General features: G+C 45.2%; 1 protein-coding gene across 3 annotated transcripts in view; it reads right to left on the bottom strand.

Moving 5' to 3' along the window:
• LOC141056745 (uncharacterized) overlaps positions 1-24,728 on the bottom strand; it is a 99,952-nt gene extending 75,224 nt beyond the window's left edge. For 2 of the 3 annotated variants that reach the window (XM_073553195.1, XM_073553197.1), the window contains exons 1-2: positions 24,572-24,722; positions 12,028-12,124 (exon numbers count right to left, since the gene is read on the bottom strand). The gene's annotated coding sequence lies outside the window, so the exon portion shown is untranslated. Of the gene's footprint in view, positions 1-12,027; positions 12,125-24,571 lie in introns of all 3 variants that reach the window. The other variant, XM_073553194.1, reaches the window with a different exon arrangement.
• Positions 24,729-26,221: the final 1,493 nt, after the last annotated feature.

The following is a 26,221-nucleotide window of genomic DNA, read 5'->3' as shown; positions in this document are numbered from 1 at the left end:
TACGAGTTGGCAAACCGCTTTTAAAGCCATAGCATCAGGAAAAAGTTTTGTCTTACATTGCTGACTCAGCCTCCAGCTCTATCGCCTCCTCTTCTTCAGTTGTAAAAAGTAAAAGCACTGAGTCGTCATTGGAGGCTCATGTTCATGAACCACACCTTTCCTTGTGTCCTTCACCCCAACCAAGATTGAAGGAGGACGCAGGCCATACTACTGATTACTCCATGGAGCTGTTTTCACATACCATGCCTGGATTATCAAGTCAAATGGTGAATTACCCAGGCCAAGATGAATCTGACATGGAGTGCACTGATGCACAGCCACTGATGGATGATTCTGCTGGTACATTCACTCAGAGCACTACATTGTCCTCGTAGTGTACAGAGCCAGATTCTGACCCTGATGAGACTCAGGTGCCCCTTCCCGCACACTATACCACCATACACGGTGACACAGAGGAAGGTGCACATGACATAGAAGAGGAGGTGATGGATGACCCAGTTGTTGACCCAGATTGCCATCCATTGGGGGAAGAGGGTGCTGCTTCCAATAGCTCAGATGAGGAGCATCCACAGCAGACATCGACATCGCAACAGCTGTTATCTGGCAGGCCCGGAGCACTCCAAAGACAGGTTCCAATCATCAAAAAAGAGTTGCTGGACAGCTTGTCCAGAGGGTCAAAAGATCACAGCGTGCTAGGCTGCAAAATGTCTGCCAAAGTAGGAAGAGTGCAGTGTGGCACTTTTTTGAACAAAATCCTCATGATCAGGCCAAGGTTATCTGTAAGAAGTGCGCAAAGACCTTTAGCCGAGGGAAAAATCTGAAAAATTTGAATACCAGTTGCATGCTTAGACATTTAACCAGCATGCACTTGCAAGCGTGGACACAACACCAAACCTCAAGTGCCACATGTGCAACTGATCACAACGAAGGTAGTCAGCAACGCTACATTGTTTCCCCCACTGTAAGCCCACCGGTTAGCACAGCAGCAAATGTTGAGGTGTCATTGCAAGGCCACAGCAGTCAGGGAATCCCACTGTTATATCAACGAAAGACTGATTCTAGGCCATCAGAAAGAACACCAACTCCATCACCATCATCAACCCTCTCTCAGTCCGCCCTGTCCACCGCTACTTCCACCATATGCAGCTCTCAAGTCCAGCTCACCCTCCCCGACACTATGAGTAGGTCAAGAAAGTACTCAGTCTCTCATCCGCGTACACTGGGTTTGAACGCCCACATTGCCAAACTAATCTCGTTTGAGATGATGCCCTTTCGGTTGTTGGAAAGCACAGCTTTCCGCGAACTCATGGCCTATGCAGTACCACGCTATGACCTACCCAGTCGCCACTTCTTCTCTCGCAAAGCCATCCCAGCCCTCCACCATCATGTGAAAGACCGCATTGTCCATGCACTCAAGCAGTCAGTGAGCAGAAAGGTGCACCTCACAACTGATGCATGGTCCAGTCGGCATGGCCGGGGCCTTTACGTGTCCATCACTGCGCACTGGGTTAATGTGGTGGATGCAGGGTCCACAGGGGACAGCGGTGGTGGGACAGTGCTGCCTAGCCCACGGTATAGGAAACAGTTGGCTGTAGGCGTTCGACCCTCCTCCTCCTCCTCCTGAAGCGAAAGCTCATCCACAGAGCGCAGTCGTACGAGCACTCCATCTGCAGCTGCCACTGTTGCACACGATGTGTCCCCCTATCGAGCAGCTAGTGGAAAGCGTCAGCAGGCTGTGTTGCAGATGATGTGTTTGGGCGACAGACACACCGCCGAGGTGCTGGCCGAGTACTTGAAGCGACAAACTGAGTCATGGCTAAGCAGTGTACATCTTGAGGCAGGCAAGGTAGTTAGTGATAACGGCCGTAATTTTGTGGCAGCCATAGCCCTTTCAAAACTCAGCCATATACCTTGCTTGGCTCACACCTTGAACCTGGTGGTGCAGTGCTTCCTCAAAAATTATCCGGAGTTAACAGCCCTGCTCCAGAAGGTGCGAAGACTGTGCGCGCACATCCGCCGGTCGCCTGCACACTCCGTTCGTATGCAGAAGCTGCAGCGATTGCTCCACCTTCCCAACCACCGCCTCATTATCGACATTGCAACAAGGTGGAACTCCACCCTGCACATGGTGGAGCGGCTGTGCGAGCAGAGGCAGGCCATAATGCATTTGTGGGAGGATACACGGCCAGGCACTTTGAGAGCAGACATGGAGTTGACAGGTGTGCAGTGGTCGAAGCTGAAAGACCTCTGTAAATTCCTTCAGTGTTTTGAGGAATGCACACGGCTGGTAAGCGCAGACGACGCCATCCTAAGCATGAGCATCCCACTTATGCGTCTGCTCATGCAAACTTTGACGCACCTTAAGGAGCAGGCGTCTGCAGCCAATGTTGATGAGGAGGAAGAGGAGGAGGGAATCCTTGATGACATTCAGCCATTGTCTGCTCAGGGACCTCTCCTGGACGAGGTGGAGGAAGAAGAGGAGGAGGAGGATGATGGGGTTGATTACTTAGGGGAGGAGGATGCATCTCGTGGGGCAAGTGAAAATGTTGGCGTGGCAAGGTCTGGTACAGGGTTTGTGCGTGACTGGAGGGATGTGGATTTGCCAGAAAGTGCTCCTCCACCCAGCACTCGCAGTGCATCATTGACACCGGGAACATTGGCCCACATGTCAGATTATGCCTTGCAGATCCTAAAAAGGGACCCACGCATTGCCAAAATGATGAACAATGATGACTACTGGTTGGCCAGCATCCTGGATCCACGCTATAAAGGCAAATTACAAAACATCATGCCACAGGAGAACCTTGACCTAATATTGGCTAATAAACAAGCAACTCTGGTAAATCGGTTGCTTGAGGCATTCCCAGCACACAGCAGCGGTGATGGTTCTCACACGAGCCGTACGGGCCGGGGGCAGCTTGGCAGAGGTGTTCGTGGTGCACACAGCAGAAGTGGCGTTGGAGACAGGGGTTTCATGACAATGTTGTGGACTGATTTTTCAAATACCGCTCACACAACTGGTAATACTGCATCGATGGAAAGTGACAGGAGACAGCAGTTGTCAACTATGGTTACAAACTACTTTTCCTCCCATATCGATGTTCTCCCACACAGGTCATTCCCCTTTGACTATTGGGCCGCTAAACTGGACACCTGGCCTGAATTGGCCCAATATGCCTTACAGGAGCTCGCTTGCCCAGCTGCAAGTGTGCTATCGGAAAGAGTCTTCAGTGCAGCTGGATCAATCCTGACAGAAAAAAGGACCCGTCTGTCAACCCAAAATGTGGATGATCTAACCTTCATTAAAATGAACCATGCATGGGTTTCCAAGGATTTTGTCCCACCTTCCCCTGATGACACATAGGGTGACAGAAAAATGGCTTGCTTTGGTCCACCTCTTCCTGGGACTTCACCTATTTCGCCTTTTGCATCAGCTGAATGTCCAACATCAACATATGCCTCTTTCTAAAACTCCCTAACTGTGCTGCCTCCCCCCCCATGGCCGGGGTCACCACCTAGCGCACGACACCGTGCGAGTGCCGTTGCCCTGGACAGGTGGGTAGGCCGACTCTTGGGCGCGGGCACTGGCACAGGGTCCCTCATAGTGCAATCAAGTGTCTCTGACGGTGGTGGTGCACACCCGCCGTCAGACACACCGCCGTACTATGAGGGGCCCAATGCCAGTACCGACGCCCATGAGTGGGCCCCCCTTGCTTGGGCAGGGCCCCAGCATTTGCAATCTTTACCTCTCCCTGCTCCTCCGCTGTGTAATCTGGGCCGTCAAATCCATACTGTGCCTGACACCATCTGAGCCTGCCTCCTGATGTACAGACATATTTTGAATGTGTACGCTATCCATACATGTTATCCGGGGATACGGTACCCTTTCTAACCTTTGTGCAATGACGTGCAATCCATACTGGGCCTAACACCGTCTGAGCCTGCCTCCTGATGTATAGACATATTTTGAATGTGTACGCTATCCATACATGTTATCCAGGGATACGGTACCCTTTCTAACCTTTGTGCAATCACGTGCAATCCATACTGGGCCTAACACCGTCTGAGCCTGCCTCCTGATGTATAGACATATATTTTGAATGTGTACGCTATCCATACATGTTATCCGGGGATACGGTACCCTTTCTAACCTTTGTGCAATCACGTGCAATCCATACTGGGCCTAACACCATCTGAGCCTGCCTCCTGATGTACAGACATATATTTTGAATGTGTACGCTATCCATACATGTTATCCGGGGATACGGTACCCTTTCTAACCTTTGTGCAATCACGTGCAATCCATACTGGGCCTAACACCGTCTGAGCCTGCCTCCTGATGTATAGACATATATTTTGAATGTGTACGCTATCCATACATGTTATCCGGGGATACGGTGCCCTTTCTAACCTTTGTGCAATCACGTGCAATCCATACTGGGCGTGAGAACGGCTGGCGAGCTGTTAAGCAAGCTACAGCACCTGTGGTTTGCACACGTAAGTTTTTCATTTTTTCAGGAATGACGGTTAGGCCTAATTCCGGAACTGCGGTTGACCTGCACTTACTGGGAAATCATTGTTCGCGGGTAATAATTGTCATCAGTGATCCCCATCACTAACGTTGTTCAGCGGGTTATCTGCACCTGTAAGCGACAAACGCTGGCCTTTTCAGTGTAGCGCACATGCAGCCACGGACATGTAATGGCATGACACACCAGTTATTGGCCAATCTCATGTGCCAGAGCCTCACGTGTCCCTCTAGTAAGCCGGACTCGGACCTCGGGGCATGACGGAGTCTCGTTCGTTAACGGAATTAAGCTTGCAATGTGTGCATCTGTTCTGTAGCTGGCATGGTTGAGGTTTCCCAGGTGGAGTCGAATTTAACCGTAGGCTCCACTCCTGGTGGTGCCCTTCCGGACATTCCTTTAAGGTTCAGCTTTGCAACCATACTGCCCACGAAGAACAAACACTTTGCCTTCATGAACGCTGTTTGGAGGGTCATGACTCGTGGGAATAACGCCGCCCAATCAGTTAACCTGCTAGAGAGATCGTTCGTTGCTCCCAAGCATGACATCACACTCCCTAGGAAGAAGGTAATGCCACTGTGGCGACCGTACTCCTGGGGGCGACACAAGTGCACTGATGCCCAGCCACTGCTCGATGAATCTGCTGGTACATTGACCCAGACCACTACATTCCCCTCGCACGCTACTCGGCCTGAATCTGACCCTGATGAAACTCAGGTTACCCTTCCCATATACAGTTCCATCTTACACGGTGACAAAGAGGAAGCTGCAGATGAAAGTGCAGGTTCGGCCCACCCGCCATCAGACACACCACCGTACTATCAGGGGCCCTGTGCCAGTGCCGTCGCCAACGAGTGGGCCCCCCCCTGCTTGCTCAGGATCACAGCACTTGCAAAGTTGAAATACTGTGCAGTGAGATGGAAGATGGGGACGACGAGGAGTCCAGACAAGTACAGGGATTCCCTAGCGAGGAGACTTATTTGATTGTTTTCAATGTTGGGACAGCAATTTTTGGGGAGCACTATACTCTGGAGAATGATAGATGGGGCCCACCATACACTGGAACATTCCAAAGGTGGACATCAGACACTGGAGCAGCATTTACAGGGCCCATTATACACTAGAGCAGTAGAAATGGGGCCCATTATGTTTGGAGCATTATTTGGGCCCATAAGACAGTGGAGCTTCATCCATGGGGACCAACATATACTGTAGCATTATGTGGAGCTCATCATATACTGTTTCAAACATTATATGGGACCAATGATTCTGTATGGAGAAATAGATGGGCCTCGTCATGAGATGTAAAAAGTGAAGTATTTTTCATTGTACTATACCGCTATTTCTCTGCAGTATCGGAGCATGATGAGTTGTGGTATGTGTTAAAGGGGCGCTCTTTTGCCCAGGGCACATGAAAACCTGGAGCCAGCCCTCCCCCCCCACAACTTTAGCCAAATAACCCCCATTTTTCAGTGCGTAACTTGTATTATGAAGTTAATTAAGGTTGACAAGCTTAAGTAAGAAGAATTGATGCTTTTGGCATTCAAATGGGCACTGTAGGTGTGTTTCCTGTCCTCCTCTCACTGCCGACTTTTATTCCCCATTGACTTACATTGGGTTTCGTGTTTCGGGACGACCCCGACTTTTCCCTATAATCGGACGATCTTGCTCGACCCGACTTTTGGAAAAGTCGGGTTTCACGAAACGAAACGCGACCCTAAAAAAACAAAAGTCGCTCAACTCTAGTAATCAGTGTTTAAACTCCGGATACGTGTTTTTTTTTTCTTCTGAATTTATTTTTTAGTTCTGTACCTTTATAGTTGACATTATACATTTAATATTTCTTGTCCCTGAAAGCTTTTATAAGGAACACTTGTACTATTTGTTGGCAGCAGATTATATAGGATACTCTCCAAGTGTGTGACAACAGAGCTTCTTTATTCAGTAACAAACAGGAACAATATATGATCAGCTTAATTAATCAGGAATAAATCATCTGGGTGGTTCTATCGTGTAGCATCTGCAGCAGGCTACTTCTCTTATACACAGACACAGGAAATACAGTCACATGCTATCCCTGTGTGAGCCTATGGGAGGTTTTTTGTTCTAACTTTATGAACAGCATACAAATCTAGCAACTAAACACTCAGACAGGAATGGAGTTGTTGCACCAAACTTATTCCAACACCCCAACTCAACAAATACTTATACTGTTAGTCCCATTGCGGTTCTGAAGTCCACACACCTGGCTCTTGATAATGGCTTTGTCATACCATCAGCTGTCATCTTGCCAGACACACAATACAAACTCGAATACACCACGTTCCACTAAGTCACGTAAGTGGTGATGTTTTACATCAGTGTGCTTAGTCCTTGCACTAATCTCCTCACTTCTGGCAAGTTTAATGTATCCTTGGTTGTCCTCATAGATAACTGTTGATTAAGCTAATGGCTTGATAAAATCTTCCAAAAGTTGTTTTAACCAAATAACTTCTTGACTTGCATATGCAGCAGACATATATTCTGCTTCTGTAGAAGATAATGCGACTGACACTTGTTTTCTGTTAGGAGAAAATTCAATTTCTTGGTCTAACTTGAACAAGTAACCACTTGTTGATTTCCGATTACTTGAATCTCCAGCCCAATCTGCATCCAAATAACCTCTGAAAGTGAGGTCTCCTGATGCAGATATGTTAAGATTTAGCCTGTGAGATTATTTAAGATATTGATGAGTTCTCTTAATTGCATTCCAGTCTCTTTTGCGTGACTTGCATACATGTTGGCAGAGAATTCCAACTGTGACTGTGATATCCAGATGATTTGTGGCTGCTATGTACAGAAGCGACCCCACTGCTTGTCTGTAAGTCTCATTGCTGGGTAGCAGATCTTCTCCTTCCAACTTTAAGTAGGACGGATCTATAGGTGTTGACGCACCTTTGGCTTCTGACATTCCAAACTGGTTTAGGATTGTGGAAATTTTTGGACTTTGGTTGAGAAGAAAACCCCCATCTTCCCCTAAATTTGGATTCCCAAATAATATCTCACATTTCCAAGGTCGTTAGTTTCAAAGTGCTGGTTGAGAAATTCACTTCGCTTTGTAATTTCTCTTTCTTTGTGGTAGATCAAAAAGCTCCCATGTCTGGAGTTGGTGAAGGGACTTCAGCTCTTCATTAGCAGCATTTATCCACTTCTGCTTCTCGTGGACAAGCAGTTTTTACATTTCTGGCCATGACTGTGGCTCTGGTTCAGGAAGTGTTCATACCAAATAAGAAAAATCTCCTGACTGGAGGTCAACTTGGCTCTTCTGTGTCTTCCTTGATGGCTTCAGAGCTTATCCACACTTCAGTGTTTTCCTTTTCGCCATCTGGATTTGATGATTGAGATTCTTTTTCTTGCTTCTTAGGTTGAATAACTGGTGTAACTTCATGGAATTTGAGCAATGCAGAGTTTTCATCAATTACTACATCTCTGCTGACTGTTACGGTGTTGGTCTCTGGGTGCAGGATTCTGTATCCCTTTTGAGTTTTGCTATAGCCCACCAGGACTCCTTGCTTTCCATGTGATTCCCACTTGGAACGGTTTTTTTGGGGAACATACACAAACGTTTTGCTTTCAAATATCCTGAGGTGCTTCATGTTAGGCTTCTCACTGTTCCATAGCTCATATGTAGTTTTATTTGTGACTTTACCTGGCAATCTGTTTTGAAGATAGCAAGCTGTCATGATGTCTTCTCCCCAATATTTTGTAGGTAGATTCACATCAAACATACTTCCAATTTTACAGAGTACGGTTCTCTCTGCAATGCCATTTTGTTCTGGGTTGTATGGAATAGTAGTCTGGAACATGATTCCATCCTTTTTCAATATGGTTTGCACCTTACCACTTGTATATTTTCTTATCTGCAAGCAGGGCTTTTGGCATCCTTCCAAATTTGTTAAACACTACAGCAAGATATTCAAGTTTCTGTGGAACTTCATCCTTACTATGAAGCAGGTAGGTGAATGTATATCTGGAGTGGTCATCAATAAATGTGAGAAAATCTCTCTTCTTCCTAGGAGTTTGAACACTCATTGGACCACATACATCTGTATGTATCAGATGCAGAGGCTGTGTAGATCTAGTGGTGCTTATTTTAGGAAAGTATTTTCTGGACATTTTCCCTTTAAGACAGCTAGTGCACTTCATCGTTTGACTACACTGGTTGTTTTCAATACCATTTGGAAGTTGAGCGAGCTTCCATACTGCTTTTTTCTCTGTGCCCAAGACATCGGTGCTATACATGGATACAGTTCTTATGTAGATTTTGTCTAGCACTGTACACTCTTTCTTTGCATTTTAGCTGATAAAATTCATGTTGGATTTTTCCTTCTGCAAGAGTGTGATCCTTCTTTGAGATGATGCAGCTGTTTTCTTTAAAAGTAACTACAGTCATGGCCAAAAGTTTTGAGAATGACACAAATATTAATTTTTACAAAGTCTACTGCTTCATTTTTTCTAATGGCAATTTGCATATAATCCAGAATGTTATAAAGAGTGATCAGCTTAACAGCAATTACTTGCAAAGTAAATATTTGCCTAGAAAATTAACTTTATCCCCCAAAACACATTTCAACATCATTGCAGCCCTGCCTTAAAAGGACCAGCTAACATCGTTTCAGTGATTGCTCCATTAACACAGGTGTGGGTGTTGATGAGGACAGGGCTGGAGATCAATCTGTCATGATTAAGTAAGAATGACACCACTGGACACTTTAAAAGGAGGCTGGTGCTTGGCATCATTGTTTCTCTTCTGTTAACCATGGTTATCTCTAAAGAAACACGTGCAGTCATCATTGCACTGCACAAAAATGGCCTAACAGGGAAGAGTATCGCAGCTAGAAAGATTGCACCTCAGTCAACAATCTATCGCATCATCAAGAACTTCAAGGAGAGAGGTTCCTTTGTTGCCAAAAAGGCTCCAGGGCGCCCAAGAAAGACCAGCAAGCACCAGGACGTCTCTTAAAAGTGTTTCAGCTGTGGATCGGGCTACCAGCAGTGCAGAGCTTGCTCAGGAATGGCAGCAGGCAGGTGTGAGTGCATCTGCACGCACTGTGAGGCGGAGACTCTTGGATCAAGGCCTGGTCTCAAGGAGGGCAGCAAAGAAGCCACTTCTCTCCAGAAAAAACATCATGGACAGACTGATATTCTGCAAGAGGTACAGGGAGTGGACTGCTGAAGACTGGGGTAAAGTTATTTTCTCTGATGAATCCCCTTTTCGATTGTTTGGGACATCTGGAAAACGGCTTATTCGGAGAAGACCAGGTGAGCGCTACCACCAGTCTTGTCTCATGCCAACTGTCAAGCATCCTGAAACCATTCATGTGTGGGGTGGCTTCTCAGCCAAGGGAATGGGCTCTCTCTCAGTCTTGCCTAAAAACAGAGCCATGAATAAAGAATGGTACCAGAATGTCCTCCAAGAGCAACTTCTCCCAACCGTCCAAGAGCAGTTTGGCGATCAACAATGCCTTTTTCAACATGATGGGGCACCTTGCCATAAAGCAAAGGTGATAACTAAATGGCTCAGGGAACAAAACAGAGATTTTGGGACCATGGCCTGGAAACTCCCCAGATCTTAATCCCATTGAGAACTTGTGGTCAATCATCAAGAGACGGGTGGACAAACAAAAACCTTCAAATTCAGACAAAATTAAAGCATTGATTTTGCAAGAATGGACTGCTATCAGTCAGGATTTGATCCAGAAGTTGATTAAGAGCATGCCAGGGAGAATTGCTGAGGTCCTGAAGAAGAAGGGTCAACACTGCAAATATTGACTTGCTGCATTAACTCATTCTAACTGTCAATATAACCTTTTGTTACTCATAATATGATTGCAATTATATTTCTGTATGTGATAAAAACATCTGACAAACACATAAAAACTAGAGGGCAGCAGATCATGTGAAAATATAATATTTGTGTAATTCTCAAAACTTTTGGCCATGACTGTACTTTCCCCTTTTGCGTGAGCTTCTTTACTGACAGATTGCTTTCAAGGCTGGGAACATAGAGAACATCCTTTATTGGGATCTTTCTGCTTTGTGCCGAGGAAACTGGACAGTGGAGGCACCACTCTCCTACTCCTTCTGAAGTCATATAGTGATCATTAGCTAAGATGACCTTTTCTTACTTGCTTTCATTAAGGTCATTGAAAAAAATCCTTGTTATTTGTCATATGACTGCTTGCACTAGAATTTATACACCATATATGCTTTTCAGATTGGCCTGTACTGGCATTAAATTCAGCTTCAACACCTGCAGAATCTTCCTTTATAGCTGTTTTAACGCTTTGACGACTGTGCTACTTTTTAAGCTGACTCATTCTTGCTTTCCAAATTCTGCAGTCTGCTTTAAGGTAGCCAGGCTTTTTGCAGACAAAATATTCACGAGTTTCTCTTAGATTGCTCTTATATTTAGGGAAATCCTGTGTCTTTAATGCCGTTTCTGCTCTGGATTCATTAGTGCTGCTTACATGCTGCATTTTTCTCTTGAATTCATCCACAAGTTTGCTTTTAACATACTCTACTGTCAGCTCATCATCTGGCCGTGCATCTAGCGCAGTCACAAGTGTCATAACTTTTTGGAAGACCACTTAATAGAAGTGCAGCAACATGAATATCCTTAATTTCTTTTCCAATACCGCTGAGACGCCTCACAATCTCTAGGGTGTTTCTTATATAGTCCTGCATATTCTGTCCATCACTTAGCTTAGACTTATACAGCTTTCTCATGAGATAAAGCTTATTGCTGAGATTTAATCTTTAATGCTTGTTCTGTAAATTATCTCACATCTCCTTTGCAGTTGCACACTTGCATATACAGTATGCACAATCTGATCATCATCTACACTGAGGGAGATTGTGCTTTGTGCTTTTGGATCTTAGCCAATCATCTGGTAATGGATGAGGCACTTGTTCCTGAGTATATTTCCACCTACCTTCTCTTATGAGCAGCATCTTCACCTTGAAATTCCCGTACTGGTAGTTCTGGTTAGTGAGGCTTGGCACTGAGAACTTGACAGGATTGTTGCTAGTGGACATCTTCTCTGTTGCTCTGTGTTTCTTTTGCCTTGGGCTTCTGTTGCTATGTTACTCTAGGGTTCTGTGTCACTCTGGGCCCATAACCTGTTGGCAGCGGATTATTCAGGATACTCTCCAAGCGTGACAACAGAGCTTATTTATTCAGGAACAATATATGATAAGCTTAATAGATCAGAAATACATAATTTGTGTGTTTCTATCTGCGCAGCATCTACAGCAGGCTGCTTCTCTCATATACAGACACAGGAAAGACAGGAAATACAGTCACATACTATCCCTCTGGGAGCTTTTTTTGTTCTAACCTTATGCACAGCATACAAATCTAATAACTAAACACTTATAGACAAATATGGAGTTTTTGCACCAAATATATTTCAACACTATTGCATGTGTTTCTTCTTTAATACAATTATTTATAATGCACCTTTTTTCAGTATGTGTTAGAAATTGCTTTGCTCCTTTCACGTCTTTTTCTTTGAATTGTTGAAATGTTACAATTGACTGAATGAATCCAATAATTTCTGAAATAGACATATAAAATTTGAACAGTTAGTCTGTGATACTGGAAGAGAAGAATAGGTGCTTGTGATATATTTTATCTGGTACAGGACACAAAGTTAAATGTTTTAATCAACATGGTAAAACAACAAAAGTCATAAAGCGTGTTTTAGCATTGGGCGAGAAGTCTTTGTTCTCAACTTCTTGCTGACATTTATGTGCACACAATTAATATTTTCAGCAAACATTTCCCCATCAAAAACATAGCTTTAGGCACATAAAATGCTGCATATAATATGCATTTTTGTTTTTTTTAGTGATGAGCGAGCATGCTCGCCACTACTAGGTTCTCGCCCAAGCATCTCACTGCTTGAGATGCTCATAGGTCACCGAATATTTCCAGGATTGCTCGGCGGGAGCTCTGGTCCCCTCCCTGCATGTTTGGCACTCTTTGGAGAGCCAATGCATATGCAGAGATTTTCTGCCACACACTGTAATGCTGCAGCAATGTTGGTTGTGGCATTACAGTGTTTGGCTGGCCGCAAAGCATCATCAGGTCTATATCAGCCCCCCTGAGGAAGCCAACGCGAAACGCGTGTTGGAGTTGCTGCCCTGGGTGCCCAGGTGGAGAATATGGGTAAGGGCAGCTTCTAGCGCATTTAAAACATTTATTGTTCCCTTAAAGTGATATACACCTTTTTACCAGGTGGTCATATATGACTTCCTGGTGTTGACCTTACCACCCACTGTTTCTAATTGCTCATTATACTCTACCTGATAATCTTGTGGTATTTACTTGACATTAGTTGAGCTCTAGACTGTATGTGCATTTTGTCTTCATTCAGACTGGTTGAGTCGCACTTGCACTTTATTTGATTTGCTGTTATTTTCCCTTCCACTAGGATATTGGCGGACCCAGTATTTTACACCTGGGATGCTCACTATTTAGCTTTGTCTTCAATTGATTATTACTATTTATATATTTGCATTGTATATTTTTTTTAATAAATTGTGATACTATTTTATTTTGAGACTTTGTGTTCCTTTTTTTCTTCTTCTGTGTGGCTACATCAGATCTGGCACCGCCATGCTTTTCACAGTCTACTCTGGAATCATGCAGTGTAGGGAGAGGTGCTGCTGAGCTACAGAGAGATTTGCTTGTTTCTTAGTTAGTGTTTGTATACCACAATATATTATACACATATCCATCTCAGCTAACAGTCCTTCTGAGGACTAATTCAGCTGCATAGATATCAGTGCTAGGCAGGCAGTGTATGTGGCAGACTGCAGTGAATATAGCAAGAGGGTCCATTCCAGTTCTTTCAGTTGCTGTTGTTTTTACAGATATTTCTAGACATAGCCCCAGGTATCAAGGACCAGGAATAATTTTGTGGATTGGGTAACCTACTTGTGCACATCACAGTAGTGCCACAGTATACCTCACAGTATACCTTGGTGAGGACATGGAAGTCTTGCCTGCTGTTTTATTTTTCTGTTGATGGAGCTGTATGGCAGCTTGTTTTTTGCGGGACAAGATTACATTTTCACCTGTACCATTTTTATTTACATCCGTCTTTTGATCGCGTTTTATTGCACTTTTTGTTCGGCCCAGAGCCGGATTTAGGCAAAAGTGGGGGCCTAGGCAAAAGTTTAAAATGGGGCCTATTGCACATCACACAAAAGCATTTCTGTTGTATTTACATGCGCTGAGTTCAGGCCACTAAACAAGCGTGATTGAAAGTATTGAAGTCGTTCGATGCTTGTTTCCCTGCCTCTTTACACCAACTGAGAAAGAATGATGGGAACAGAACAATCACTAATAGATCAATCTGTCCCCCATACAGTATCACGTTATCAGCAGCACATCTACAATTTACACCGGCGATGTGCTGCTGAGAACAATAATTTCTTTTCCAGCATAAACAATCCAATCAATTGATGAATGTGCATCATTTTGCTTGTTTATTATAATATACCCCATAGTCCTCCATATATTATATTGTGCACCACATTCCTCCATATTGTAAAATGCACACCCCACAATCCTCCATATAATATAATGTGCCCCATAGTCCTCCATATAGTATAATACATTCCCCATAGTCCTCCATATAGTATGATACACTCCCTATAGTACTCCATATAAAGTGGGAAAAAAAAAGTATTTAATCAGCTACCAATTGTGCAAGTTCTCCCACTTAAAAAGATGAGAGGCCTGTAATTGACATCATAGGTAGACCACAGCTATGAGAGTCAAATTGAGAAAACAAATCCAGAAAATCACCTTGCCTGATTTGGCAAGATTTATTTTTCAAAATATGGTGGAAAATAAGTATTTAGTCACCTAAAAAGATGCAAGATTTCTGGCTCTCACAGACCTGCAACTTCTTCTTTAAGAAGCTCCTCTGTCCTCCACTCATTACTTGTAGTAATGGCACCTGTTTGAACTTGTTAGCAGTATAAAAGACACCTGTCCACAACCTCAAACAGTCACACGCCAAACTCCACTATGGTGAAGACAAAAGAGCTGTCGGTGGACAACAGAAACAAAATTGTAGCCCTGCACCAGGCTTGGAATATTGAATCTGCAATAGGCTAGCAGCTTGGTGTGATGAAATCAACTGTGGAAGCAATAAGAAAATGGAAGACATACAAGACCACTGAAAATCTCCCTTGATCTGGGGCTCCACGTAAGATCTCACCCCATGGGGTCAAAATGATCACAAGAATGATGAACAAAAATCCCAGAACCACACAGTGGGACCTAGTGAATGACTTGCATAGAGCTGGGGCCACCATAACAAAGGCTCCCATTAGTTACACACTATGCCACCCGGGACTCATCCTGCAGTACCAGACGTGTCCCTTTGCTTAAGCCAGTGCATGTCTGGGCCCGTCTGAAGTTTTCTAGAGAGCATTTGGATTATCCAGAAGAGTATTGGGAGAATATCATATGGTCTGATGAAACCAAAGTAGAACTGTTTGGTAGAAATAAAACTCATTGTGTTTGGAGGAGACAGAATGCTGAGTTGCATCCAAAGAACACCAAACCTACTGTGAAGCATGGGGGTGGCAACATCATGGTTTGGAGCTGTTTCTCTGCAAAGGGACCAGGACGACTGATCCATGTGCATGAAAGAATGAATGGGGCCATGTATTGTGAGATTTTGAGTGCAAACCTCCTTCTATCAGCAAGTGCATTGAAGATGAAACGTGGAGGGGTCTTTCAGCATGATCATGATCCCAAGCACACTGCCAGGGCAATGAAGTAGTGGTTTCATAAGAAACATATGAAGGTCCTGGAGTGGCTTTGCCAGTCTTCAAATCTCAACCCCATAGAAAACTTTTGGAGGGATTTGAAAGTCCGTGTTGCCTAGCGACAGACCCAAAACATCACTGCTCTAGAGGAGATCTGCATGGAGGAATGAGCCAACATACCACCAATAAGGTGTGCCAACCTTGTGAAGAAAACATTTGACCTCTGTCATTGCCAAAGGATATATAACAAAATATTGAGAGGAACTTTTGTTAATGACCAAATACTTATTTTCCACCATAATTTGAAAAATAAATCTTGCCAAATCAGACAAGGTGATTTTCTGGATTTGTTTACTCATTTTGACTCTCATAGTTGTGGTCTACCTATGATGTCAATTACATGCCTCTCATCTTTTTAAGTGGGAGAACTTGCACAATTGGTGGCTGACTAAATACTTTTTTTCCCACTCTATACTCTGAGAAAATCCAGGGCAGGAATTGACCGATGCAGATTTAACATGTACAATGTGTCAATTTATGCTGTGCGTATTCAACACCAATTTCATCCTTTGCAATGCAAAGAACAGGTCAGTGGTAAAGGTGCATCATTGTGTAGTAGTAAATGCGGCAATATCTGCACCATGTGTGGATATTTCCACTGTTAATTTGCTGTTATGACTTCTGCAGCAAATACATTATGTGAATGTCCCCTCTTATAGTGGTGGGGGTCCTAAATCACTTATGTATGACATTGGAGTGATATCGAAAGAGCTTTCCCTCACATCCCCTCATACACTTTTTACAGAAATCTCTCTGCCACCTATAAGGCGATAACTTTTTATGAAGGGCCTCATTTTGCTAGTAGTAGGGAAAGAAAAGTTTTAGTCAGGGGTGATAAAAGGGGAGAGGGAAAGTCAGGGCGATACAGAGGGAGGTGGTACAGCCAGGGGTGATACAGGGGGAGTGGACACAGTCAGTCAGGGGTAATACAGGGGGAGAGAGGCTCAGTCAGAATGATACAGGGAGAGGGGACATATTCAGTCAGGGGTAATACTGGGGGAGAGAGGCTCAGTCAGAATGATACAGGGGGAGGGGATACAGTCAGTCAGGGGTGATACAGGGAGAGAGAGGGGCTCAGTCAGGGGTGATACAGAGGGAGGTGGCACTGCCAGGGGTGATATAGGGGGAGAGGGAATCAGTCAGAAATAATACAGGGGGAGGGGACATAGTCAGTCAGGGGTGATACAGGGAGATGGGGCACAGTCATGGATGATTCAGGGGGAGGGGACACAGTCAGGGGTGATACAGGGAGAGGGGCGCAGTCAGTGGAGATACAGGGAGAGGGGGTTTAGTCAGTCAGGGGTGATACAGGAGGAGGGGGTTCAGCAGGGGTGATACAGGGGGTGAGGCTGATTCTGGGGTGATACACAGGGAGGTGGCGCAGTCCAAGGTAATACAGGGGGAAAGAGGCTAAATCAGGATGATACAGGGGAGGTGTTACAGTCAGTGGTAATACAGGGGTAGAGGGGCTCAGTCAGGGTGATTCTGAGGTGAGGGGGTTCAGCAGGGGTGATACAGGGGGATGGGGTACAGTCAGGGGTGATATAGTGGGAGAGGGCTCAGTCAGGGGTAATACAGGGGTAGAGGGGCTCAGGCAGGGTGATTCTGGGGTGAGGGGGTTCAGCAGGAGTGATATAAAGGGAGGGGACTCAGTCTGGGGTGACACGGGGAGGGGGTGCAGTCAGGGGTCATACAGTGGAAGGGGGCTCAGTGAAGGGTCATACAGTGGGAGGGGCTCAGTCAGGGGTTATATATAGTAGGAGGGCTCAGTCAAGGGTCATATAGAGGGAGAAGACTCAGTCAGGGGTGATATAGGGGGAGGAGGTGCAGTCAGTCAGGAGTGAAAGGAGAGATGATTTTATAGGGCCCTCATTCATCACTAAGTAACTTAGCCCCTCCCCCTCTATCACCCTAGACCCATTTACACTTACTATTAGGCTGGCAGGGGGGGCCCTTTCTTCAACCTTTATAGCTGTTGTAGGGAGTCATCTATCTCCTTCTGCTGCTTTCACTGTGGGGGAGGGGAGCATGCTGTTATGAATGGGTCACCGAGGAGGATAGCAGAACAGGCTAAGCCACCAGGACACCAGAGAGGTTGGTAGTTGAGCGGACTGCAGACCCCTGGTCCTAACACCACAACTAGCAGTAGTCGTGGAGCGTTCCTAGAATGCCCTAGACACCTCGGCACAGCCGGAGAACTAACTAAGCCTAAAGCCAGAAAGGTGAAATCTAAACTGTCCCGGAGCAGATCCCCAAAGGAATAGACAGCCCCCAAACATATTGTCAGTGAGACCAGATGAGACACAAACAGACAGAAAATAGACTGAGCAAATGATGGGGCCCAAGCTGTCTAGCTAGGACAGGACAGAAAAGATACTGTCTGCAATCACGCAAAAACCCTAAAAATCCAACACATCTGATATACAAAAAACCTGAGGCCACACGACCTCACCCCGCTAGACCTCTAGATCAGCACTCTGGTGTGAACTAGAAGCAAAGCAAAATATACTAATATAACAGGGGACTGAACAAACTGACACAAGCGGTAACATATGGAGCGGGGCCCAGTGCTGCCCCCAGCAGGGAGTATGCTGAACCCTCACAACAAAGCAGAAAGCAAGAAAAAAAAAGGCACAGCCAGATTAGATGCAAAGGATTAGCAAAAGAATCACTTAACTGAACCATGCAGATCAGGCAGGAGACAAAAGAACTCCAAATGCACAAGGAGGAAATCACCAGCAACCACCAAGGGAAACCTGCTCACTTATATGCTGCCAGCCAGTAATCCCAGATTCCCAATTATCATCAGGTGGAAAACTTCCATCCAACTGGCCAGCTCCACTACTCCCAGTAACCACCAGAGGGAGCTACGGCTCAGAGGTCCGAACAAGGGAATTCACAACAGCGTGAGCTATGGATGACAGCCCAGCTCATTATTTGAGTTGTGTACAGCCGGGGAGAAGAGGACACAAACAAAGTTAACACTGATTGGCTGCGCACAGCCTAGAGAGTATCCATATGAAGCAAATTAAAAATAGAATTAGTCTTACCGGTAAATTGGTTTCTAGGAACCTTCCACGACAGCCATATCGGAGGATGTCTCCCCGCCCTAATGAGGGACAGGAAATGCACAAGCGGTTAAATAACCCTCCCCTTCCTGCTATATCCAGTGTTTTTTCTGGACACACTAGCATGTATAGTTACCACCAAGGTGTAGGAATCATCCAATAAGGAGTATCAGATAGGGAGGGAAATTAATGATGTCGTGGAAGGTTCCTAAAAACCGAATTACCGGTAAGACTAATTCTATTTTCTCTAGTCACCTTCCACGACAGCCATATCGGAGAAATACCAACAACTAATTTTTTAGGGAGGGACATCAGCCTGCAGAACATATCTGCCAAACATTAAATCCCTGTTGAAATTTAGTGTATAGTGTCTGGTGAATGTATGTACAGATGACCAGGTGGCAGCTCTGCATATCTGCTCAGAAGATGCGTTCCCTCTTCCTGCCCATGATGTTGATACTGACGAGCAGAGATGGCTTTCAGAGATGTAGGAGGAGGAACGTTCTGTGATGAGTAGGTGAGGCTGATAGCTTGCCAGATCCAATTCGTGATTGTAATTTTTGCCGCCTTTTGCCTTTATTCCAACCGGAAATTTGAATCAAAATCTGGTCAATCCTCCAACTCTCCGTTTGCTGGCGGTAGAAGAGAACTACTCTACAGACGTCGAGGGTGTGAAAGGCTTCTTCTTTCGTGTTGGAGGGGTTTGTACAGAAGGAAGGTAATACAATATCCTGGAACCTATGAAAGTTTGGGGCTACCTTAGGCATAAAGGAGGGATTTAACCTTAGGAAGATGCTATCTTCCGTGATGGTCAAGTATGGCTCCTGTATTGAAAAGGCCTGTAATTCTCCTATGCACCTTGTGGTAGTAATTGCTACCAAAAACCCAGTTTTTAGTGTTAAGTTTTCCAGAGCCGTGGAAGACAGTGGCTCAACGGTTCCCTGGTCAAGCCTTTGAGAACTAGGTACAAGTCCCACGGAGAAACTGACTGCAGAGTCTGGGACGGATTCTAGTTGCTGAGGTTATGAATCGCTTGATCCAGCGATGGCTTGCCAGATCTTGATTGTAAAATGAACTAAGAGCTGATACCTGTACCTTTAGTATACTAGGAGTGAGCCCTAGAACTAAGCCGTCTTGAAGAAATTCTAAGATCTGTGATATCAGGATGGAAGGGGTCGAGGGCACTTAGGGAACACCAAGATGAGAACATCTTCCAAACCTTCCCGTAAATGGCGTTAGTCATGCTCAGTCTAGAATGGCCAGTGGCACTGTAATAATAATAATAATAATAATAATACATTTTATTTTTATAGCGCCGACATATTCCGCAGCACTTTACATTTCAGAGGGGATTTGTACAGACAATAGACATTACAGCATAACAATAATCACATACAGTAGATTATAACAAATACCAAGAGGAAAGAGGGCCCTGCTCGCAAGCTTACAGTCTATGAGGAAAGAGGGAGACACGAAAGGTGGGTGGTAACAGTTGCCCTGATTGTATGGACCAGCCATAATGTTAAGTGTGTAACAGTACAGACACAGAGGGCTAATGGAGGCATAAAGCATGTGGGAACATGATGCGGGGAACCTGGTTATGGTAAAACTTTTGGCTCTGCCACACAGGGATAGATTAGGTTAATGTGTTGGGGTGGTAGGCCAGTCTGAATAAATGTGTTTTCAGGACACGCTTAAAATTGTGGGGATTGGGGACTAATCGTATTGACCTGGGAAGTGCATTCCAAAGAATTGGCGCAGCACGTGTAAAGTCTTGGAGACGGGAGTGGGAGGTTCTGACTATTGAGGATGCTAATCTCAGGTCATCAGCAGAACGGAGGGTGCGGGTAGGGTGGTATACTGAAACAAGGGAGGAGATGTAGGGTGGTGCTGAGCCATGGAGGGCTTTGTGAGTGAGGGTAATAAGTTTATACTGAATTCTGGAGTGGATGGGTAGCCAGTGTAATGACTGGCACAAGGTAGAGGCATCGGTGTAACGATTGGTGAGGAATATGATCCTGGCTGCAGCATTCAAGACAGATTGGAGGGGGGAGAGTTTGGTAAGAGGGAGACCGATTAGAAGAGAGTTACAACACTGTAGAGTTTAGATCACTTTCTCGGAAAGGCCTTAAGCCATTAGAATTCCGGCTTCAGTAGCCAGGCCGCAAGGTTCATTCTGTGCGGGTCTGGGTGCAGTAGAGGGTCTTAGTAAAGGAGACTGGCCCTCTAGGGGCAGAAGTATTGGGGCTTCCTGAGCCATGTTCCATAGGGCTCCATGTACCAGCTTTCCCCTGGCCACAAGGGAGCCACTAGGATTGTAGCGACTTGTTCTGCCCGTATCTTCTGCAGTGTTCTCGCTACCGTGGGAATCGGAGGGAAGGTGTAAGCCAGATTGAACTGCCACGGATGGGAGAAGGCATCTACTCCCCACGCTCCGTCGGTGGGACTGAGGGAAAAACGTTTCCACCTTCGCGTTTTGTCGCTGGCAAAAAGGGTCCACATTGGGATTTCCCCACCTTGACACTAGAGGCAAAATGCTGTTTGGTCTAGGCTCCAACTGACGTTTCTCTGCCCAAGAAAAATTTCTTGCAGCTACCAACTTTTTGTTTGAAGAATTTCGTCCCTCCTTGGTGTCGGATGTAGGACAATGTAGTCGCATTGTCTGGGCAGACACATACATGATGATTTGGACAAAGGGTTGATGCTGCTTTCAACGCTTCCTCCTCAGTTTTCAGTTCTCTCACATTTGAGGAGCTGGCTCTGACGTCTAGGGGCCATACCCCCCCTGACTGGCGTCTGTGGTGACAATTTTCAGGGAGAGCTGATCCCAGCTGACGCCCCGCTGGAGGTTCTGGTAGTCCAGCCACCATAAGAGAGACACCTTCACATGACCAGGAAGAGGGGTTCTCTTGGTCAGAGTATCCCGATACTACTTTGAACACAGGAGTACATAGGACCGATGGAACCGAGTATGGGCTTGAGCCCAGGAAACAGTTTGGATGCACACTATAAGTGAACCTAGTATGGACATTGCGTCTCTGGGTTGGTGTTCTCTGGTCTCCAAACCTGGAGGACCTCTGAACAAGGTCAAATTGTCGTTTCCTGGGTAAAAAAGAGGTTCGCCTTCCTGAGTCCAGGAGTATCCCTAAGAACTTCTTCCCTGACGAAGGAAGAAGGTCCGATTTCTCCAGGTTGGGGATCAAACCCAAGGACTGTAAAATCTCCAGGGACTTTCCTACATACTGTTCAGGCGAGACATGGATGGATCCCTTATTAGAAGGTCGTCTAGGTATGGGACAATGCAAATCCCCTGCTGGCAAATGAAGATCATTGCCTCTGCCATTGTCTTGGTAAACACTCGAGGGGCTGCTGACACCCCAAACGGCAGGACATTGAACTGGTAGTGGTTGACCCGGGGACCCTGGAAAACCGCAAACCTGAGGAATTCCCTGTTGTCTGGATGAATCAGGACATGATAGTAAGCGTCCCTCAGATCTATTGTGGCCAACACCCAATTTGTCCTATGAGGGGGATTGCCAACTTAACCGACTCCATCCTGAACCATCTGTACTTTACCACTTGGTTCAAGGGTTTTAAGTTTATTTTAACCCTGCTTTCCTGAGGGTTTTACAATTACAAAGAGGCGAGTGTAGTGGCCTCTGCCTACCTCCTGTCGATTCCTACACCTTGGTGGTAACTATACATGCTAGTGTGTCCAGAAAAAAACACTTGATATAGCAGGAAGGGGAGGGTTATTTAACCTCTTGTGCATTTCCTGTCCCCCATTAGGGCAGGGAGACATACTCCGATATGGCTGTCGTGGAAGGTGACTAGAGAAACAGAACATTTAATGAACCTTTAAAAGGACACAACACACAAAAGCATTACAAAAAAATGCTCATGTGAACCAGTGCTCATTAAAAAATGGTTTGGTCTCACCATTGGTAATAGATATAGCATTCCAGCATCAGGGCGTATCCTGCTGGAGAGATGATCTACTCATGGAGAGCCGAGACATGGGAAAACCAGTGTTAATGTAAAGTGTTCCCCTACACTCCCTGTCGTGCCCCAGCGTTACTCCTGTCCTAACAAGGACAGGCCCCAAGTGGATCCTGTAGTGGACACCCCCACTGATAAGGGGAAAAATAGATAGAAAAGCTCCCTATGCGTTTCTTCCCCAATGGTGGGGATTCATCAGGGGAGTCGAATAGCTGTAAAGCAGTAGGAAAGGATATATAAAATTAGTGTTAGCCATTAAGTCCACAGGACCTGCAGTGGCGAGGTGCCTAACAAACTAGTGTGACTGTCCCTACCACGTGGAGTCCTGGAGGGGAAAGTACATGGACTCTTGATAAAGACTCCATTATTAGTAAGCTCCACCCCCTGCGTCTGACATCAGATTATTTCAAATATCATATTTCATGCGTCCAAAGTGTGAATGGTATCATAAAAAGGTTAATGCAGCTTCCTCCTATGTTCCAAAATACTGGACGCGTGAAACAGGAACAGCCACAGTGCACATAATTACCAAAATCGCATTTATTACGATCAGAGTGTGAATGGTGTCCTACGGCAATAAATACAGCTGCTACTGATATTAACCTCCTGCATTCCATCAGCTGCTACTGATATTAACCTCCTGTTTTCCAAAACGCAGGACACTTGCAAGGAAACGGCCATATTACCTATTGTTTCTAATATCATATTTCATGCAACCAAAGTGTGAATGGTATCATAAAAAGGTTAATGCAGCCTCCTCCTATGTTCCAAAATACAGGACGCATGAAATAGTAACTGCCACAGTGCACATAATTACCAGAATCGCATTTAATGCGATCAGAGTGTGAATGGTGTCCTAGGGCAATAAATACAGCTGCTACTGATATTAACCCCCTGCATTCCACAAGCTACTGATTACCAGAATCACATTTATTGCAATCAGAGTGTGAATGGTGTTCTAGAGCAATAAATACGGCTGCTACTGATGTTAACCCCCTGCATTCCATTAGCTGCTACCAATATTAGCCTCCTGTTTTCCAAAATGCAGGACGCATGCAAGGAAACGGCCATATTACCCATTGTTTCCAATATCATATTTCATGCGTCCAAAGTGTGAATGGTATTATAGAAAGGTTAATGCAGCCTCCTCCTATGTTCCAAAATACAGGACTGCCACTGTGCACATAACTACCAGAGTCACATTTAATGCAGTCAGAGAGTGAATGGTGTCCTAGAGCAATAAATGCAGCAAGTCTCTCCGATATTCTAAACATAAACCGCACACTAAAGGAATGACTTTGGAAGGAAAGCACTGCAATCCCATTAAGGAGATGTCAGGCAATCAGGGATATTAACGCAAATTGTATATATAATTTGCACTGATCTTATATTTAAAAGTCCAAAATGAACAGGGTGAAAAATACCATCCTATAAATATTATAATGAGTTATCAACTACAAGACTGGGGGATGGAAGATTTTTTAATATCCACCCAGTATAATTATAGATTATACTCAAGAATCAATAGAATTTGTGAACCAGCTATCTGGGCGAATCGACAAGAGGGGCCAAAATATCAGAAAAGAATTATGATAAGTAGGTGTACAGAATGTACACTTAGTATCCCCGGAGGAACTCCACATCAGTGCATGATTTAATGGTTGACATACTGTACACTCCCTTCAGAATTGTCCTTGTGTAGACTCTTATTTTTAAGTTTAGCCCAGGATATACAAAAGAACAGAAAGGAGTATCAAAAAGATACAGGACAGATAATCTCCCTTCATATATGATACTTAAGCAATCTTGTTTTTTTGGCTGACTCTATAGCTCGCAGGGCCTGGAGCAAACTTTCCACAGTGTACTAGAATTTTCGGCAGACCAAAAGATCCACCAAGCAGATGAGATAAGAAATATATTATAGAAAGCAGCCAAAATGTAACCGCTCATTCAAACCAAGGGGATGACATGTATTCAATAGAAAAATCCACCTTGTTTCCCTTTGTAGCAGCATTTTATCAAAAGCGCCTCTTATCAAGAGCTGCATAAAAAGCCATCAGGGCAAAAGAGTGCACTGTTACTCACATATCATGAGCCGTGGTCTGCAGCAGGCGAGCATGTCAGTTGTGTTATCAGTGATGCGCGCACTGCCCTCTGACTAGGTCTGAGCGGAGCTGCGAGTTGTGGTGGTGTCACGCTGGGAGGACGTCCTGTTTGTGGCTCCTCCCACAGTTAGTCAGAGCGCTGTGTGGGCGTCATTGATAACACAGCTGACATGCTGCCTGCTGCAGACTACGGCGCACTCTTTGTAAGTAAGGGTATGTGCACACAGTGCGTATTCTGCTTTGGAATTTTCTGCGCAGATTTCACTAAATCTGCAGGTCAAATGACCTGCATATTTAGTGCTTTTTTTGTGCGGTTTCACTGCATGTTTTGTGCAGTTTACCCCTGCGGTTTTCCACCTGTGGATTTCTAGAATGGAGCAGGTGGAAAACTGCACCAAAAGCACACAAAAGAAGTGACATACTGCTTTTTCATTCTGCACCAAATCCGTGCAGAAAAAAAAGCAGCATGTGCACAGCGGATTTTGTTTCACATAGGCTACAATGGTTCTGTACATCACATGCAGTTCTGCTGCTTATTCGCAGGGCCAAATCTGATGCATATATGCAGCAGAAAAGCACCGTGTGCACATAGTCTTACAGAGAGCTCTTGCATTCTGATTACTTTTTGTCACTGCTCCGCCCAGTAAGACAACAGGGGAGAGGGGTCAGTATGCAAATTGCTGGCACACATGACTTATGTTCACTGTGCAGACTGCAGGAAAGCAATGCCCGCTATTAAAGTAAAATTAATATTCACCCCTCTCCACGCCCATGGGGACAGGCTTTAGCCTCAGTAGCCGGCATCTGCTTTCTGACACCAGCTGCTGCTCCTCTTGCACTGGAGGCCCCCATAGCAGCTGCGTGGTGTGCCACTATTAGCGACCTGCCACTGGCTGGGGGCCCTAGGCAGCTGCTGGCCAGTATGCCATCAGATGTCAGAACTGGAGGATCCTCTGGTAGCCAATCCGATCCTGGTCACTACATCTGTAACTACATTTCCAAAGGGTTATAAATTCCAAAATAGGGTCACTTGAGGGGGGATTCTGCTTTTCTAGCACTAAGGGGCTCTTTAATAGCGCTCTGTCCCTCCCGAGCCCCTCCTGAGTCACTCCGTATGGCAGAGTAGTACTGTACAGCCACATATGGGGTATTTCTACATTCAGAAGAAAAAGTGGGATAAATTCTGTTGCCATTTTTAAACATTTCCCAGTGTGAAAAGTTGGGGAAAAGGCCACTTTCCCACATCAGTTTTTTGGCGTCAGTCGAAATCCGGCGGCGCGATGGATCAATGGCTCCGTCGAAAATTGTGAAAATCTGATGCGACGAATCCATTTTTTCGATGGATCCGACTAGCATTTTTTCCATCCGTTTCTCCCATTTTTTGATGGATCCGTTTTTTAAAAATGCCAAAAGGGGGGCTCCCAAAACGTTATTGGCTACTGGAAACTATTGGAAACCTATATATGGAGTGTTTACACACAACACGTTGGAAAGGTTGTAGAGCAAGTGGCAAAAATGGAAGGAGTTATAGCGAAGATTGTGAACATCTATGTGGATTTTGCTTTTGAGGCAAATCGTTTGGTAGTGATCGTTCAGGAAAAGGAGCAAGAAAGACAGCGCATCCTGCGTC

This window comes from Dendrobates tinctorius, unplaced genomic scaffold, assembly GCF_039654945.1.
Source record: "Dendrobates tinctorius isolate UK_male_01 unplaced genomic scaffold, ASM3965494v1 ptg000199l, whole genome shotgun sequence".
Lineage (NCBI taxonomy): Eukaryota > Metazoa > Chordata > Amphibia > Anura > Dendrobatidae > Dendrobates > Dendrobates tinctorius.
The sequence above is the reverse complement of the archived record's forward strand: the minus strand, read 5'-3'. Positions and strand labels throughout refer to the sequence as shown.